Here is a 16,479-nt window from a genome sequence, read left to right on the forward strand (position 1 = left end):
CGCCACCTGGAAGAGAAGGCAGTAAAGCCCCTCAAGGACCATGAGGCAAGATGGAAGCCACCTTGCTGTGGTCACCATCTCCTCCTCAATTTCCGATGCACACCCATGACCTATGGAACCACAAACTGGCCCAGGCTTTGTAAAGTGCTCCCCAAACGCACTTGGTCACTGTTACATCATTCGTGGTGGCATCGCCTCAGGAACCTGGGAGAGTGTGCACATTGCCCACTCAGCCATTTGGTTCCTATTACACGTGTTCTTAGGCATCTTTCTGGTGCTGTTCTATTTTGTCATTATCACTGCACAGTTTATAAAAGCAAGGCACATTTTTCTTACTTCTTTTTAATTTTTGTGTATTCTGGTATCACACCCAATAAAACAAATTCTTTTTTCCCTTGATTTAGTCAGAAAAAAAATGCCAAAATATGCACCAAAATGGCCTGCTCAACACCTGAACCACCACCAAATAACCCTTAGATTTTCTTTCAAACAGCACTCTCTTTTGGGACCAGTGAGCTGCAAACAAATGAAAGTTGAACAATTATGATGGAGGCAAGACAGATCCTGTTGCTCTGTCTCTCCTAGAATTCTAGGCGCCTCCCTAATCCATTTCTCTTTCCTCTTGGCTCCAATCTTTAGAGAGCCCAAGATCAGTAGGAAAAGGAACCCCACAAACAGGCCTCTACACCTCCACCTTGTCAAAGGTTTAAAAAACAAGAAGCAAATAACCTTGGTAGAATAACTTGTGTGATTCTTTTGCTTCTTTTAAGTGTAGTCCACACTGTTGGGATATTATGTGCAAGTGTTTCAAAGACTCCTATGTACCGGTCAAATACTTTGGCATATGGTATGACCAGAAACAGGGCTTCCCAGGTGGCGAGAGTGGTAAAGAACCTGCCTGCCAATGCAGGAGACATAAGACATGCAGGTTTGATCCCAGGGTTGGGAAGATCTCCTGGAGGACAGCATGGCAACCCACTCCAGTATCCTTGCCTGGAGAATTCCATAGACAGAGGAGCCTGGCAAGCTGCAGTCCTAGGGTCGCACAGAGTTGGACACAACTGAATCGACTTAGCACACGTGCACACAACCAGAAACAGCCGGATTGGATACCACTGCCCGGGGCTCAGCACAGGTCTGGGCTCTGGGCCTCTCCCCAAGGCCACAAACCTCAACCCTGGGCATTTTGTGTGTGTGAAATTCGCCCAGTCATGTCCGACTCTTTGTGACCCATGGATTGTCGCCTGCCAGGCTCCTGTGTCCATGGAATTCTCCAGGCCAGAATATTAGAGTGGGTTTCCATGCCCTTCTCCAGGGGATCTTCCCAACCCAGGGATCAAGCCCAGGTCTCCTGCATTGCAGGCAGATGCTTTACAGTCTGAGCTACCAGGGAAGCGCTAGCTGCAGCTAAACTCAGTTTTTGTGTCAGTTTCGTGGGCTTCCAGAAAAAATTCAGAACTATAACGTGAACAAACATACTCTAACTGATCTACCTTAAGCAGCCAGGGTTTTGTGAATTACATGTTCTTGGGATGATGCACACCTTGGTTCTCTTAACTGTAAAAGAAAGATTTTTTTTTTTTCCAAAGCCTAATAGTGAACCACTGGAGGTGGGGAAGGAGAAATGGGCGGAATGTTGCCAAGAGTGTGTTTCTGGTAAGTGATTGAAGGAGGAGAGGAAGGAGCCTGGACCTCACCTTACAGATTGTGTGTGTGTGTGTGCACACGCACATATGTGGGGACATGAGTACCGGGTGAGTGTGTGTGACTGTATTGAATGAGTATGCTTGTGTGTGTCTATGGGGATGTGTGTGAATGTGTTAGTGTGTTTGTGTTGCAGGATGGAGGATCCCTTCCAGGGCCTGAGAGTGGGCTCTCGTTTGCATTTCTGAGTCTAACACTCAGAAATGAATTGTCCAAAGAGAACACATGTGCTGACTAAGCACGAGATTTTATTGGGAAGGGGTGCTCCAATGGAGAGCAGCAGGATAGGGGGACCCAGGAAAACTGCTCTGCCACATGACTCACAGTCTTGGATTTTATGGTGATAGGATTAGTTTCTGGGTTGTCTTTGGCCAATCATTCTTACTCAGAGTCCTTGCTCGTGGCGCACACATTGTTCAGCCAAGATGGACGCCAGCAAAAAGGATTCTGGGAGGTGGTCAGACATGTGGTGTCTCCTTTTGACCTTGCCTGAATTCTTCCAATTGGTGGTGGCTTGTTAGTTCTGTGTTCCTCACCAGGACCTCCTGTGATAAAATATCTCAAGCAGATGGTTACTGTGGTACCTGGCCAAGGTGGGCGGTTACAGTCAGTGTTTCTTCTAACATTTGAACATGTGTGAAAGAGTTCTGTGACCATGTTGTCAGTGTGTGTGTGTGTGTGTGAATGTATGTGAGTGTGTATGTACCTGAGTGTGTATGATGTAGAATATGCATTTGTGTCTGTCAGGGCTTGGGCATACACTCAACTTCTGGGGATAGTCCCGTAGTTCACAGGTAACCTGTTGAGACCTCTGGTCTCAGAAGGTTCAGTCCTGGGCTAAATCCTATCATTGCATCCCTGTTTGCTGGACCATGCTCAGAAAGTACACCTTTGTGGCACTCACATTCTTTTTCAGCCTACACTTGGAGATTCTGTGTTCAGAAGTAAAGCTAATTTTTTTCTGAACTGTCCAGTCTCTGATCAGATCAGATCAGTCGCTCAGTCGTGTCCTACTCTTTGCGACCCCATGAATCGCAGCACGTCAGGCCTCCCTGTCCATCACCAACTCCCGGAGTTCACTCAGACTCACGTCCATCAAGTCAGTGATGCCATCCAGCCATCTCATCCTCTGTCGTCCCCTTCTCCTCCTGCCCCCAATCCCTCCCAGCATCAGTCTTTTCCAATGAGTCCAGCCTCTAGGGGAACTAAAAGCAAGAACAGAATCTCCTTAGAGCAAGAACCTTCCCAGGATGACCCTCAAAGGAGGGCTGCTCTCACAACTTGTATTTGCATCCCTGGTGACAGATGGTGGAGTCTGCCTGCGATGCAGAAGACCTGTGTTTGATCCCTGGGTGGGGAAGATCCCCTGGAAAAGGGAATTGCAACCCACTCCAGTATTCTTGCCTGGAGAATTCCATGGACAGAGGAGACTGGCAGCCTATAGTCCATGGGGTCACAGAGTTGGACATGACTGAGTGACTAACACACACATATGGTATGTTTGGAAGAACAAATGCATTTTGTTTTAAAAAACCATGCCTGGAGAAGACTTTAAGGCAAGTGAACAACCCTGGAATATTTTTCACCTGCCTGCACACGAACAGCTTTTGAGGGGCCTTCGAAGGAGGTGTGGGGGTGGGGTCCCTGAGAGGGGAGAGTGCCAGGAACCAGATTTCCTACAACTATACTTAAAACTGGAGCCATCTGCAAGGCCTATATTTCAGCCACCTGGGCAAGGACAGGTCACTTGTGTTTTTTCAGACCTCTTTAAGGCTCTGTTAAAATGTCTTTGTGGGTCACAATTCTAATACAGATAATTTTTAATTTAACTACTGATAACCAGTCAATCCTAAAGGAAGTCAACCCTGAACATTCATTGGAAGGTCTGATGCTGAAGCTCCAATATTTTGGCCACCTGATTCAAAGATCTGACTCATTGGAAAAGATCCCGATGCTGGAAAAGACTGAGGCAGGAGAAGGAGGGGACGACAGAGGATGAGATGGTTGGATGGCATCATCAACTCAATGGACATGAGCTTGAGCAAGCTCGGGGAGTTGATGGACAGGGGAGACTGGTGTGCTGCAGCCTGTGGGGTCATAGATTCAGACATGACTTAGTGACTGAACAACAGCACTACTTTCTAGTTTAAAGTTGCTCTTGCAATTTTACTATTATTATTTCTTTGACTGCACTGCCTGAGGGATGCCAGTTGCCCAACCAGGGATGGAATCTGCACTCCCTGCAGTGAAAGCACAGAGTGTTAATCACTGGACCACCAGGGAAGTCCCACTCTCATCATTTTAAAGGAAGCCCATTTCCATTCACTTTCTCAGTGGGGGTCCCCCTTCAAAGTTCTGTAAGTATTAACTCCTATTCCATCTTATTATTATTACTTTGGCTGTGCTGTGTCTTTGTTGAGGTGCATGCGCTTCTCCAGTTGTGTCACTCAGGTTCAGTAGTTGTGGTGAGTGGGTCTAGTTGCCTGGCAACTTGTGGGATCTTAGCTTCCCAACCAAGGATCAAACCCGTGTCCCCTCTATTGGAAGGCAGACTCTTAACCACTGGACCAGCAGGGAAATCCCATCCTACCTTTTTATTTTAAAGAGAAGTGTAATGTAGGGTTATCCCTAGAATGATGTGGGTCAGGGTCATGTTAGTGGTGTGTGTCCTGGGGCAAATCACATCCTGTGACTTACTCCCCATCTTTTCCCATCAGGCAAAGATCGGGTGAAGCAATACACACACACACACACACACACACACACACACACAGTCTCAGTGGAAGATGCAAAGTAAAATGAAGAAAAATTAAATATATTGGTTCCAGATAAATATTTTCATAATTCGTTTAATTTGTAAGGCACAAAGGGTTTATGTAGATTGTTTTAACCTCTAAAAATACGAACTTGGCACTAATAATGTCAGGTAGTCAATTCATTTACTAAGTTTAATGTAACATGGTAAAACTCATCTTCGGAATCTGACCCCTAAACAGATATGAAACAGGAATCACGGCGAAACATGGCAGATACAACTTCCTAAAATAAATGGCTAACTAAGCAAGTGGAGGGCTGGGGTTTGGCTGCCCCTGGTTAAACCATAGCATCCAGTAAGAGGAAAGAGAAAGTGGCCACCCTTTGAAGTGCTTTGCACCTCTTAGTAGACATCTTTTTCTAAATCCCAGAAATTTCAGAATGTTAATGCATCTTCCTTTTTTTCCAAATGAATCGCCCAGTGAGCAGGTGTATACTTTTTTCCTAACGAGTTTTTAACATCTATCACATGCTGCCTCCAACTCCACAAGCGAGTTTTCTGGAAGGTGTGTGCCAATGTCAAATGGACAACGCCTGGCTGGTGACGCTGGAGCCCTGGGAGTCTAGATGAGCGTGGGGAATCTTCCATTCTGTCCCCCAAGCCTTGAGTAGGAACCCAGCCCCCCCACACAGCTGCTGCTGTGAGGCTGGCTCAGGAGTGGGGGAGGGGAAGTCAGATGAACCAGAACACTCTTTTGACTCAGTACTTTCCACTTCCTCCCCAGCTTGCCTATTTACCAGAACTGCCCAAGAGGAGTCACCAAGAATTTAATCTCCCTGGATTTTCCCTGCCTGACCTCAAAATGACGCTAGAGAGAGCAGAGAAACAGCAGGACCCAGGCTACCCCAACACAACATCATGGTGGAAGAGTTGGGTGTGACGCCATCTTAAGAATCGAGATGTGCTTGGTCTATGTTGCAACAGGGGGCAGGGAGGTTCTGAAACACAGATGACGTTCAGAGTCCTCCTGCAGGTGTAGTGTCTGAGAGGGAGGGAGCAAGAGAAGGCCCCCCAAAAGGAAGCCAGAAGGAGAAACACAGAAAGGCACTCTCCTCCGTGCCTTCCCTGGAACCAGGGGCAGAGGCATCATGGAGGCAGGAACACAGCTTCCGGTCGAGCTGGCCACCCCCCCCACAGTTTCCGGTCCCGCTGGTCTTCGCAGGTCCATGCGTCTCTGTGGACCCTGAGGTTATCCATCCCTCTGAAACTTGGCTACAAGCGCCCTCTTGAGCTCTGTGGTGCCAAATCTTTCTGTTTTAGGTCCTCTAGGGCTGACCAACAAGGTATTACCAAGGCGGGGACGGTGGGGGGGAGGGGGTCCCTTCACCAGTCCTTGAAAATAAACTAACACAATACCACAGAGGCAGGAAATTATATGTGATTTGAATGCGTATGTGTGAAAGAGTCTGAACACTTGGAACATACTCACCAATACATTATCAGCAGTTATCTAAGTGTAGCGAAATTCTAGGTGACTTTTGTCTTTCTTTTTTTATACCTTCTGACTTCGTTTCAAATATTAAAACAAGCGAGTATCACTTTGTAATTATAAAAATAATTTTGTTTTAAAAAAGTTAAACTACCATTTTAGAGCAGAAGGCTATGCATGATTATGAAAACTATCACAGAAAAACACATTTTTTAAAAAGATAAAGGAGGTTAATAATAGATAAGGCTTGAATCCAAGCATTATTTGCTTTGAAACTTAAACTGCAAAACTCATGCCCTAAATATCATGGATTACAAGGTCCTGGAATGCCAAAGATATAAATGAGCATAAACCAGACAATTGGAGTGTATAACAACTGGTATTATTCAGATACACAAGTGAGCTGACAAATTACAAGGCTAGGAATAATTTCCTGTTGAGTGGATCATGCTATGGTATCCACATTACTAAAGTAGGAGCATTATTTTGCAAAGGATGGTTACTGGGAAGGAAAGGCAAAGGAGACACTCTTTCCATAGTCTAGCTCACACAGCTGAGAAAGGAAACAGAAAACAGTCTGGCTTCACTTCATTCTTTTGGCAACATCTGAATATGCGTGTTCAATCTCCTGGTCAGCAGGACATGTGTTTGTGAATTCATCCCGAGCATACGCATTGTTCAAGTACCTCCAGATGCCAGTCATTTCAGAAGGAAATTCAAAATCTCTGTATCTCTTGGCCATGATCTGAAATCGAAGAGGAAACAGTCAGAAAGGGAAAACCCACAAACGTAGGTAGTTACATCAGACAATCCATTCTTCTGAGGCGTGTAATATGTTCTTTCTCAAGTTCCCATGTCGTCCTACAGCCATTCAAGCTGCCCAAATTGCAATATGAGTTTGCAGGGGGCATACTGAGCATGGGACTCAAAACAGAGGTGCTACACAACCATGCCCACCCATTCATCACAGATAGTCCTCGTGACCCACTGGCATGAATTTGCTTTATTGTCTAGTCGCTCAGTCATGTCCAGCTCTTTTGTGACCCCATGGACTGTAGCCCACCTCTGTCCATGAGATTTCCCTGGCAATAATACTGGAGTGGGCCACTATTTCCTTCTCCAGGGGATCTTCTTTACCCAAGGATTGAACCCAAATCTCCTGTGCAGATTCTTTACCATCTGAGCCACCAGGGAAGCCCTGAGCTTGCTCTGTAATCTGGTGGATTTCTCTTTGTCATTCTAGTAGTTTTCTCTGCCTGTGTTCTGCTGCTGGGTTATTTGGTGCCTAAAGATTCAGATGGCTCAGATGGTAAAGAGTCTGCCTGCAATTCAGGAGACCTGGGTTCAATTCCTGGGTCAGGAAGATCCCCTGGAGAAAGACATGACAACTCACTCCAGTATTCTTGCCTAGAGAATCCCATGAGCAGAGGAGACAATCCATGGGATCCAGGTGTTGGAGAAGACTCTTGAGAGTCCCTTGGACTGCAAGGAGATCCGACCAGTCCATTCTGAAGGAGATCAGCCCTGGGTGTTCTTTGGAAGGAACGATGCTAAAGCTGAAACTCCAGTACTTTGGCCACCTCATGTGAAGAGTTGACTCATTGGGAAAGACTCTGATGCTGGGAGGCACTGGGGGCAGGAGGAGAAGGGGACGACAGAGGATGAGATGGCTGGAGTCAATCACTGACTCGATGGACGTGAGTCTCAGTGAACTCCGGGAGTTGGTGGTGGACAGGGAGGCCTGGCATGCTGCGATTCATGGGGTTGCAAAGAGTCGGACACGACTGAGCAGCTGATCTGATCTGATCTGAAGTGACTAACACTTTCATTTTCAAAGGTTTTCAGGCTGGATCTTTAGTTTAGATTGTGCCAGGATCACTTTGAAGTGCCCTCTTTTTCCTATTTGCTGAACCTCACCTCCTGAAACCCCAAGTACCTGGGTATGTTACACCTGTGGATTTCCATCATTCTGCCCCTGAAAGGATCATTTCACTGTGGGTCTACCGTGTACAGAGAGCAGATTCATGAACTGAAAAATCCTTATTCTCAAGGAAACAGTGGATGTCTTCCCAGGTGCCTCAGAGGTTAAAGCGTCTGCCTGCAATGTGGGAGACCTGGGTTCAATCCCTGGGTCAGGAAGATCCCCTGGAGAAGGAAATGGCAACCTGCTCCAGTATTCTTGCCTGTAGAATCCCATGGATGGAGGAACCTGGTAGGCTACAGTCCACGGGGTCGCAAAGAGTCGGACACGACTGAGCGACTTCACTTACTTACTTAAGAATGGGGTAGCTAAGAATGGATATCATGAAAACACAGTGGTGTGCGATGTCTCCTCTGGCTGGAGGGTGTCACTGGGAATTCATCACAAAGGAGGGTGTATACTCTTGTAGGTAGTATGAGTTCCCTGGGGTTGCCTTAACAAAGTACTACAACTGTGGGTGGCTTGAAACAACAGAAATGTCTTCTCCCACACTCCTGGAGGCCCCAGAGTCCAAGATCACGGTGTCAGCAGGGCCGGGCTTGCTCTGAAGCCTCCAGGGAAGGATCCGTTCCAGGTCTCTCCCTGTTTCTGGCTCATGGGAGCACAGCTCCAGTCTCCACCTGGAACTTTCCCTGTGTTGGTGTCTCTGGATCCAAATTCCCATTTATAAGAACATCTGTCATGTTGGATTACGGGCCCATTCAGTTCAGTTCAGTTCAGTTGCTCAGTCATGTCCGACTCTTTGCCACCCCATGAATTGCAGCATGCCAGGCCTCCCTGTCCATCACCAACTCCCGGAGTTCACTCAGACTCATGTCCAGTGAGTCAGTGGTGCCATCCAACCATCTCATCCTCTGTCGTCCCCTTCTCCTCCTGCCCCCAATCCCTCCCAGCATCAGAGTCTTTTCCAATGAGTCAACTCTTCACATGAGGTGGCCAAAGTACTGGAGTTTCAGCTTTAGCATCATTCCTTCCAAAGAAATCCCAGGGCTGATCTCCTTCAGAATGGACTGGTTGAATCTCCTTGCAGTCCAAGGGACTCTCAAGAGTCTTCTCCAACACCACAGTTCAAAAGCATCAATTCTTCGGTGCTCAGCCTTCTTCACAGTCCAACTCTCACATCCATACATGATCACTGGAAAAACCATAGCCTTGACTAGATGGACCTTTGTTGGCAAAGTAGTATCTCTGCTTTTGAATATGCTATCTAGGTTGGTCACAACTTTCTTTCCAAGGAGTAAGCTTCTTTTAATTTCATGGCTGCAATCACCATCTGCAGTGATTTTGGAGCCCCCCAAAATAAAGTCTGACACTGTGTCCACTGTTTCCCCATCTATTTCCCATGAAGTGATAGGACCAGATGCCATGATCTTTGTTTTCTGAATGTTGAGCTTTAAGCCAGCTTTTTCACTCTCCACTTTCACTTTGATCAAGAGGCTTTTTAGTTCCTCTTCACTTTCTGTCATAAGGGTGGTGTCATCTGCATATCTGAGGTTATTGATATTTCTCCCGGCAATCTTGATTCCAGCTTGTGCTTCTTCCAGTCCAGCGTTTCTCATGATGTACTCTGCATAAAAGTTAAATAAACAGGGTGACAATATACAGCCTTGACGAACTCCTTTTCCTGTTTGGAACCAGTCTGTTGTTTCATGTCCAGTTCTAACTGTTGCTTCCTGACCTGCATACAGATTTCTCAAGAGGCAGGTCAGGCGGTCTGGTATTCCCATCTCTTTCAGAATTTTCCACAGTTTATTGTGATCCACACAGTCAAAGGCTTTGGCATAGTCAATAAAACAGAAATAGATGTTTTTTCTGGAACTCTCTAGCTTTTTCCATGATCCAGCAGATGTTGGCAATTTGATCTCTGGTTCCTCTGCCTTTTCTAAAACCAGTTTGAACATCGGGAAGTTCATGGTTCACGTATTGCTGAAGCCTGGCTTGGAGAGTTTTGAGCATTACTTTACTAGCATGTGAGATGAATGCAATTGTGCGGTAGTTTGAGCATTCTTTGGCATTGCCTTTCTTTGGGATTGTAATGAAAACTGACCTTTTCCAGTCCTGTGGCCACTGCTGAGTTTTCCAAATTTGCTGGCATATTGAGTGCAGCACTTTCACAGCATCATCTTTCAGGATTTGAAATGGCTCAACTGGAATTCCATCATCTCCACTAGCTTTGTTCGTAGTGATGCTTTCTAAGGCCCACTTGACTTCACATTCCAGGATGTCTGGCTCTAGGTGAGTGATCACACCATCGTGATTATCTTGGTCGTGAAGATCTTTTTTGTACAGTTCTTCTGTGTATTCTTGCCACCTCTTCTTAATATCTTCTGCTTCTGTTAGGTCCATACCATTTCTGTCCTTTATCGAGCCCATCTTTGCATGAAATGTTCCCTTGGTATCTCTAATTTTCTTGAAGAGATCTCTAGTCTTTCCCATTCTGTTGTTTTCCTCTATTTCTTTGCAATAGAGGAAAATTGGGGCCCATTATACTGCTCCTAATCAATTAACATGATCTCATCTTAACTAATTACATCTGCAAAAACTCTATTTCCAAATAAGGTCAGTTTTGAGGTATCAGGAGTTAAGACTTGGGTCTAACTTATATACGAATTTGGGGGGACAAATACTTGGAAAGCTATGACAAACCTAGACAGCTTATTAAAAAGCAAAGACATCACTTTGCCAACAAATATGCATATAGTCAAAGCTATGGTTTTTCCATAAGTCATGTATGGATGTGAGAGTTGGACTGTAAAGAAAGCTGAGTGCCAAAGAACGTATGCTTTTGGACTGTGGTGTTGGAGAAGACTCTTGAGAGTCCCTTGTACTGCAAGGAGATTCAACCAGGCAATCCAAAAGGAAATCAATCTTGAATATTCATTGAGAGGACTGATGCTAAAGTTCCAATACTTTGGCCAAGTGATGCGAAGAGCTGACTCATTGGACAAGACCCTGACGCTGGGAAAGATTGAAATCAGGAGGAGAAGGGGACGACAGAGGATGAGATGGCTGGATGGCATCACCTACTCAATGGACATGAGTTTGAGTAAACTCCAGGAGACAGTGAAGGACAGGGAGGCCTGGCGTGCTGCAGCCCATGGGGTCGCAAAGAGTCAGATGTGACTGAGTGACTGAACCGAACTGAATGGTTAAGACTTGTGCTTTCCAGGTGGGATGGGGTGGGAGGTGGGAGGGAGGCTCAAGAGGGAGGGTCGGGTGTAACCTATGGCTGATTCATGTTGATGTATGGCAAAAACCAACACAATATGGTAAAGCAATTATATTCCACTAAAAATAAATAAACTAAAAAAGGCTTTGCATTTCCAATTCAGAGTCAGGGAACTTAGATCCCATATGCCACACAATGTAACCAAAAAAATTTTTTTAATTAAAAATTAAAAAAAAATCTTTGTGAAAATCACATAATGAAGGAAGCACCAACAGAAGGTTCATTCACCCTGAATTCCATGGGAGAGCAAGGAATCACTGGTGGTGATGATTTTCTCCTAAAAATGTCCTTTTCTGGACAATCTCTAGAAAAGCACTTAGTCCCTGAAACCCATGTGCAGGCTCAGAGTGGGAGGTACTTTTTCCTTATTTCTATACACAGGTCCCTCCCCACTGTGCAGTGAGGCAGAATTCCCCACATCTTATAAGAAGCCACACCAGAGGCGGAATGGAGGTCCATGGAGAAAACAGGAAGATGGGAGGGACTCTCTCGTTTGCATCCTTCTTGGTGTTTTTTATAAATGCTGAGAACTTGGCAAACACGTCATTTCTGGCAGAGTTAGATTCAGGGTGTTGGGTCCCCAGCTTAGGTACCTTGAAAAGTTCAAAGCGAGAGTATCACAGATCAGCAATGTTTGAGTTGGGAGAATACAAAGCAGGAAGGGAAGAAATGACTTTCTCTGAGCAGATATAAAAATGAAAACTGCTCCTTAAATGTTTTCCTAATCTTTCCATCTTGAAAGTTGGGAGCAACACCATCCAGGAGTAAAGCACTGGATGGACCGTTTTCTTCCTGGGACGGAGGGCCCCCTAGCCTTGCTGGTCTTTGTTCTCTTCCTCCTGAAATAAAGATGATGAACTAGAGGGTTCCCTTAAGGCCCACCCTGCTGCAATGCTGTGTGTAACATATGCTCCCAACAGGCCAGCAGAAACAGGCCACCCACTTGACATCGGCCCACTTCCTCCCCACTTCCTGCCATCAAACCCTAATTGCCAAATGGCAGGTGCAGAGCAGCGAAATCCCAGCCACCTAGACTCAGGGCTTCTAATCTCACTGCGTTTCCTGTGGCACACCACAGGTACAGCTCAGGAGGTAAGCACCATGGCCACAGAAAGCCAACACACAGTGTTGGAGCTTTAGAACTGTCTGTGAACGGGGAAAAGTGACAACCAAGTTGCCAACACTGGTTTTGACGAGGCCCACCTCGGGGGAGCCAGTTTCTCCTCTAAGAACTCCTCGATCTTACTCACGTCTGTCTTGACTTTACCATCAAGAGTCATGAAAGGTGGGTTGGTGCCAGGAGCCAAGTTCTGCAGGTCCGTGGGCTTCCTGGGCAGCGGGGGAGGGCAGTGCCAGGGTTGGGATCATTGCCAAGGCTTAACCACGTGCCCCCACCCATCCACACATACACACACCAGGGGAAGAGAAACCACCCTTGAGAATTTCAAAGGCAACCGGGAGTTTACAAACTGTCCTACTAGCAAGGAAAGTGTGGCCCTTTATCTGGAGACAGGGCTGAAAAGTTAACCCTCCCCAGTGTTATCAGCCAGGAGCGGGGCCCAGGCAGGCTCTGCAGAGGGTCACGGCTGACCAGTCACTGGGCGGGCAGCCTCCTCCCAGTTCCCCTCCTCCTCCTCCTTCCGGGTTACCTCTGACCCCATCCTGTAATGACTTCGTGGCCCACGTATGCCCTCTCCAATCCAGGGTCCTGACCCAGGGTGGACATACCCAGGACAGGGCCCATGGGTCCTAGGAGTGTGCATCGTGTGCCTGTGTGTTTCTGTCTCTGTGTCTCCGTCTGTGCGTGTCTGTGTTTGTGTTTGTATGTCTGTGTGTATGAGCGTCTCCATTTCTGTGTGTGTGTGTGTGCATGTGCGCATGCCTATGTGTCTGTGTTGCTGTGTGTGTCTGTCTCTGTGTGTCTCTGTCTGAGTGTGTCTATGTGTGTGTCTGTGTTTGTGTCTGTGTTTGGGTCTATGTATGCACCTGTGTCTGTGTGTCTGTGTGTGTGTGTCTCCATCTCTGTGTGTATGCGTGTGTGTGTGTGTACACACGCGCCTGTGTGTCTGTGTCTCTCAGTGCCTCTGTGCGTGTCTGCCTCTATGTGTCTCTGTCTGTGTGTGTGTATGTGTGTATGTCTGTGTATGCACCTGTGTCTGTATGTCTATGTGTATGGGTGTCTCCATCTCTGTGTGTGTGTGCGTGCGCCTGTGTGTCTGTGTCTCTCTGTGCCTCTGTGCATGTCTGTCTGAGTGTGTGTATGTGTGTGTCTGTGTCTGCATTTGGGTCTATGTATGCGCCTGTGTCTGTATGTCTGTGTGTATGCATGTCTCCATCTGTGTGTGTGTGTCCGCGTGTACACATGCCTGTGTCTGTGTGTCTGTGTGCCTCTGTGCCTATGTGTGTGTATGTGTGTGTCTGTGTGTTTGTGTCTGTGTTTGGGTCTGTGTATGCACCTGTGTCTGTATGTCCGTGTCTGTGTGTCTGTGTGCCTCTGTGCTGTCTGTCTCTGTGTGTCTCTGAGTGTGTGTATGTGTGTGTCTGTGTGTTTGTGTCTGTGTGTGTGTGTGTGTGTGTGTGTGTGTGTGTGTGTGTGTCTGTGTGTGTGTCTGTGTGTGTGTCTGTGTGTGTGTGTCTGTATGTCTGTGTCTGTGTGTCTGTGTGCCTCTGTGTGTCTCTGAGTGTGTGTATGTGTGTGTCTGTGTGTTTGTGTCTGTGTTTGGGTCTGTGTATGCACTGTGTCTGTATGTCTGTGTCTGTGTGTCTGTGTGCCTCTGTGCTGTCTGTCTCTCTGTGTCTCTGAGTGTGTGTATGTGTGTGTCTGTGTGTGTCTGTGTGTTTGTGTCTGTGTATGCACTGTGTCTGTATGTCTGTGTGTATGCGTGTCTCCATCTCTTTGTGTATGTCTGTGGCTGTGTGTCTGTATGTGTCTGTCTGGGTGTCTCTCCATGTGCCTGTGTGTATAGGGAATTGGGGATAGTTATTTCATTACTGCAGAAACCTGGTCTTACCTTTTCAAGTCCCCTGTTGTCACATTAAATATAATGCCCTTTAGCCAGAGAATCATAAAGAGACGCTAAGAAAATGGGCAATTTCTAATACTCTCACCATCACAGCCAGCCTGCAAATGGAAGAGGAGATCTTTATCAGAGCCAGCCTCACAATTACAAATGCCAGACTCCACTCTGCACGCACACAAAATCATGGTGAATGTATGTTAACAGCGATGATGCTGTAAGTAGCCTTCTGAGGTCCCTTCCCCCAGCCTCCAAGTGGGAGGTGTGGGCAGGGAGGACACACGTACTCGCTGAGCTTTCTGCCTTCCTTCTATCTCCTCACCACTTCCTGCCATTCGGGGCCTCTGAATAGCAATTCTCAGAGGGAAAGAGCAGCCAGAGGGAACCCCCTTAAAGGTAAAAAAGAAAGACATACTCTTCCCCTCCCTCCATCTCTTGATCCTCGTTAGAAGAGACACACCTCTCTTGCCAGGATGATTATTTGTAAAAAAAGACCAGCAGGCTCTCCCACCGGGACATGATCCCCAGCATTCTCTACTATTTCCATCTCTGGAATGAGGGCTGGTTCCTATGAGTCCTAGGACCTTGGAACACCATAAAATGTTTAGGTCCCCTCCTCCATGGGGGAGCACTTGTACTTAGACAGCAGATTGTTCACAGTTGATATGGAAGGTAGGAAGACAGGTGGAAACAATGTCTCCCTGATGACCCGAGCAGGTTACATCCACACACGTGTCCCCAGACAGAGGCACAGAAGTACACTGAGCAGACATCCTCCCTACCAGGGCTTCCAGGAGAAAAGAAAGGCAGATGTTAGAGAAGAGAGGGGAGCCGTAGACTTCATCCTCCTGGGGCAGTTCCCAAACTCTTCTTTCTCTTCCCATCTTTCTCCACCCAACAAGGTTATACTGCTAACGAAATGCTGCCGGAAAGACCAGGGGAGTCAGCTGGGCTCCGATGACAGAAATGGCCATTTTTAGCCCAGGAAGCCCATTTATGGCATCTGCAGTTCAAAAGGAGTTGAGAGGATGCCTCAAGAAAATTGGACATCTTAAGAAATTCTTCAGAGGGGGTTCTCTGGCATGAAGTTCTTAAGCCACCTGGAGAGGCTGTTCATAACAAGCTGTTCCTACAAATGAAGAGTTGATAAGAGACCCCAAACTCAGTTTTAGAAAAGACTAGATCAGCCTCTTCACAAAGACGAAGCCCAGATGTCCAACAAGCACGTGAAAGGGTTCTTAACATCATTAGCCAGCAGGGCAATGCAAGTTACAACCACAAATAGATTTGACCACACACCTACCAGAATGGCTAAAATGAAAAGCTCAGACAATGTCAACTATGGACAGGAACATGAAGCAGCGGACTCCCCAACCACTGCTGGTGAGAGTGCAAATTGGTGCAACTACTCTGGAAAACTGTTTGGCAGTTATTTACCCAAACTAAATATGCATTTATGCTATGACATAGCAATTCCACTCCCAAGAGAAATGAGTGTTAGGGGCACAAAAAGCACTTAAATGAATATTCTTATCAGCTTTAGTGTCATAGCCAAAATCTGGAAACAACTCAGACACCACCAAGAGTAGAACGAATAAATAAATGGTAGTATACTCATATACGGGCTTCCCAGATGTCACTAGTGGTGAAGAATCTACCTGCCAACGCAAGAGACTTAGGAGACGAGGCTTCGATCCCTGGGTTTGGAAGATCCCCTGGAGAAGGGCACGGCAACCCACTCCAGTCTTCTTGCCTGGAGAATCTCATGGACAGAAGAGCCTGGCGGGCTACAGTCCATGGGGTCACAAAGGGTCAGACATGACTGAAGCAACTTAGCATGCATACTCATATACTACCCCACACTACACCATATACACTACACCATACACTCACAAGCTACACCATACACTCATACCACAGTAGGAAAAAAAATAGCTATTACTACAAACCACAGTGTGGATGGATCTCACACATGTACTGTGGAGGGAAATAAACCAGAATCAAAAGAGTCCTTTAGGAGAGTCCAATGTAGGTGAAGTTCAAACACAGGAGAACTGTGTGACGGGAATCAGAAGAGGAGTTGCTTTTGGAAGCTGGGCATTGTCTAGAAAGGGTGGAAGAAGCCCTTAGGGTGGTGGAAATATTCTATAGCTTGAGTTGGGTGGTGGCTACATGGTGGGTATATTCACTTTGACAAAGTCTTAATTAAGGTTTGTTTCCTTTACTGCATGTTTTACTCCAATTAAAAAAAAAAAAGAAGCAAAAGTATTAATTTAAAAAATAGAGTCAGATTCAGTGAGTCTT

The 16,479-nt window shown here is 46.5% G+C and overlaps 1 pseudogene; it reads right to left on the reverse strand.

The window, feature by feature from the left end:
• Positions 1-6,531: 6,531 nt before the first annotated feature.
• LOC138986173 (chloride intracellular channel protein 6-like) lies at positions 6,532-14,510 on the reverse strand (annotated as a pseudogene).
• Between the last annotated feature and the right edge of the window lie 1,969 nt (positions 14,511-16,479).

This window comes from Bos mutus, chromosome 1 (assembly GCF_027580195.1).
Source record: "Bos mutus isolate GX-2022 chromosome 1, NWIPB_WYAK_1.1, whole genome shotgun sequence".
Classification (NCBI taxonomy): domain Eukaryota; kingdom Metazoa; phylum Chordata; class Mammalia; order Artiodactyla; family Bovidae; genus Bos; species Bos mutus.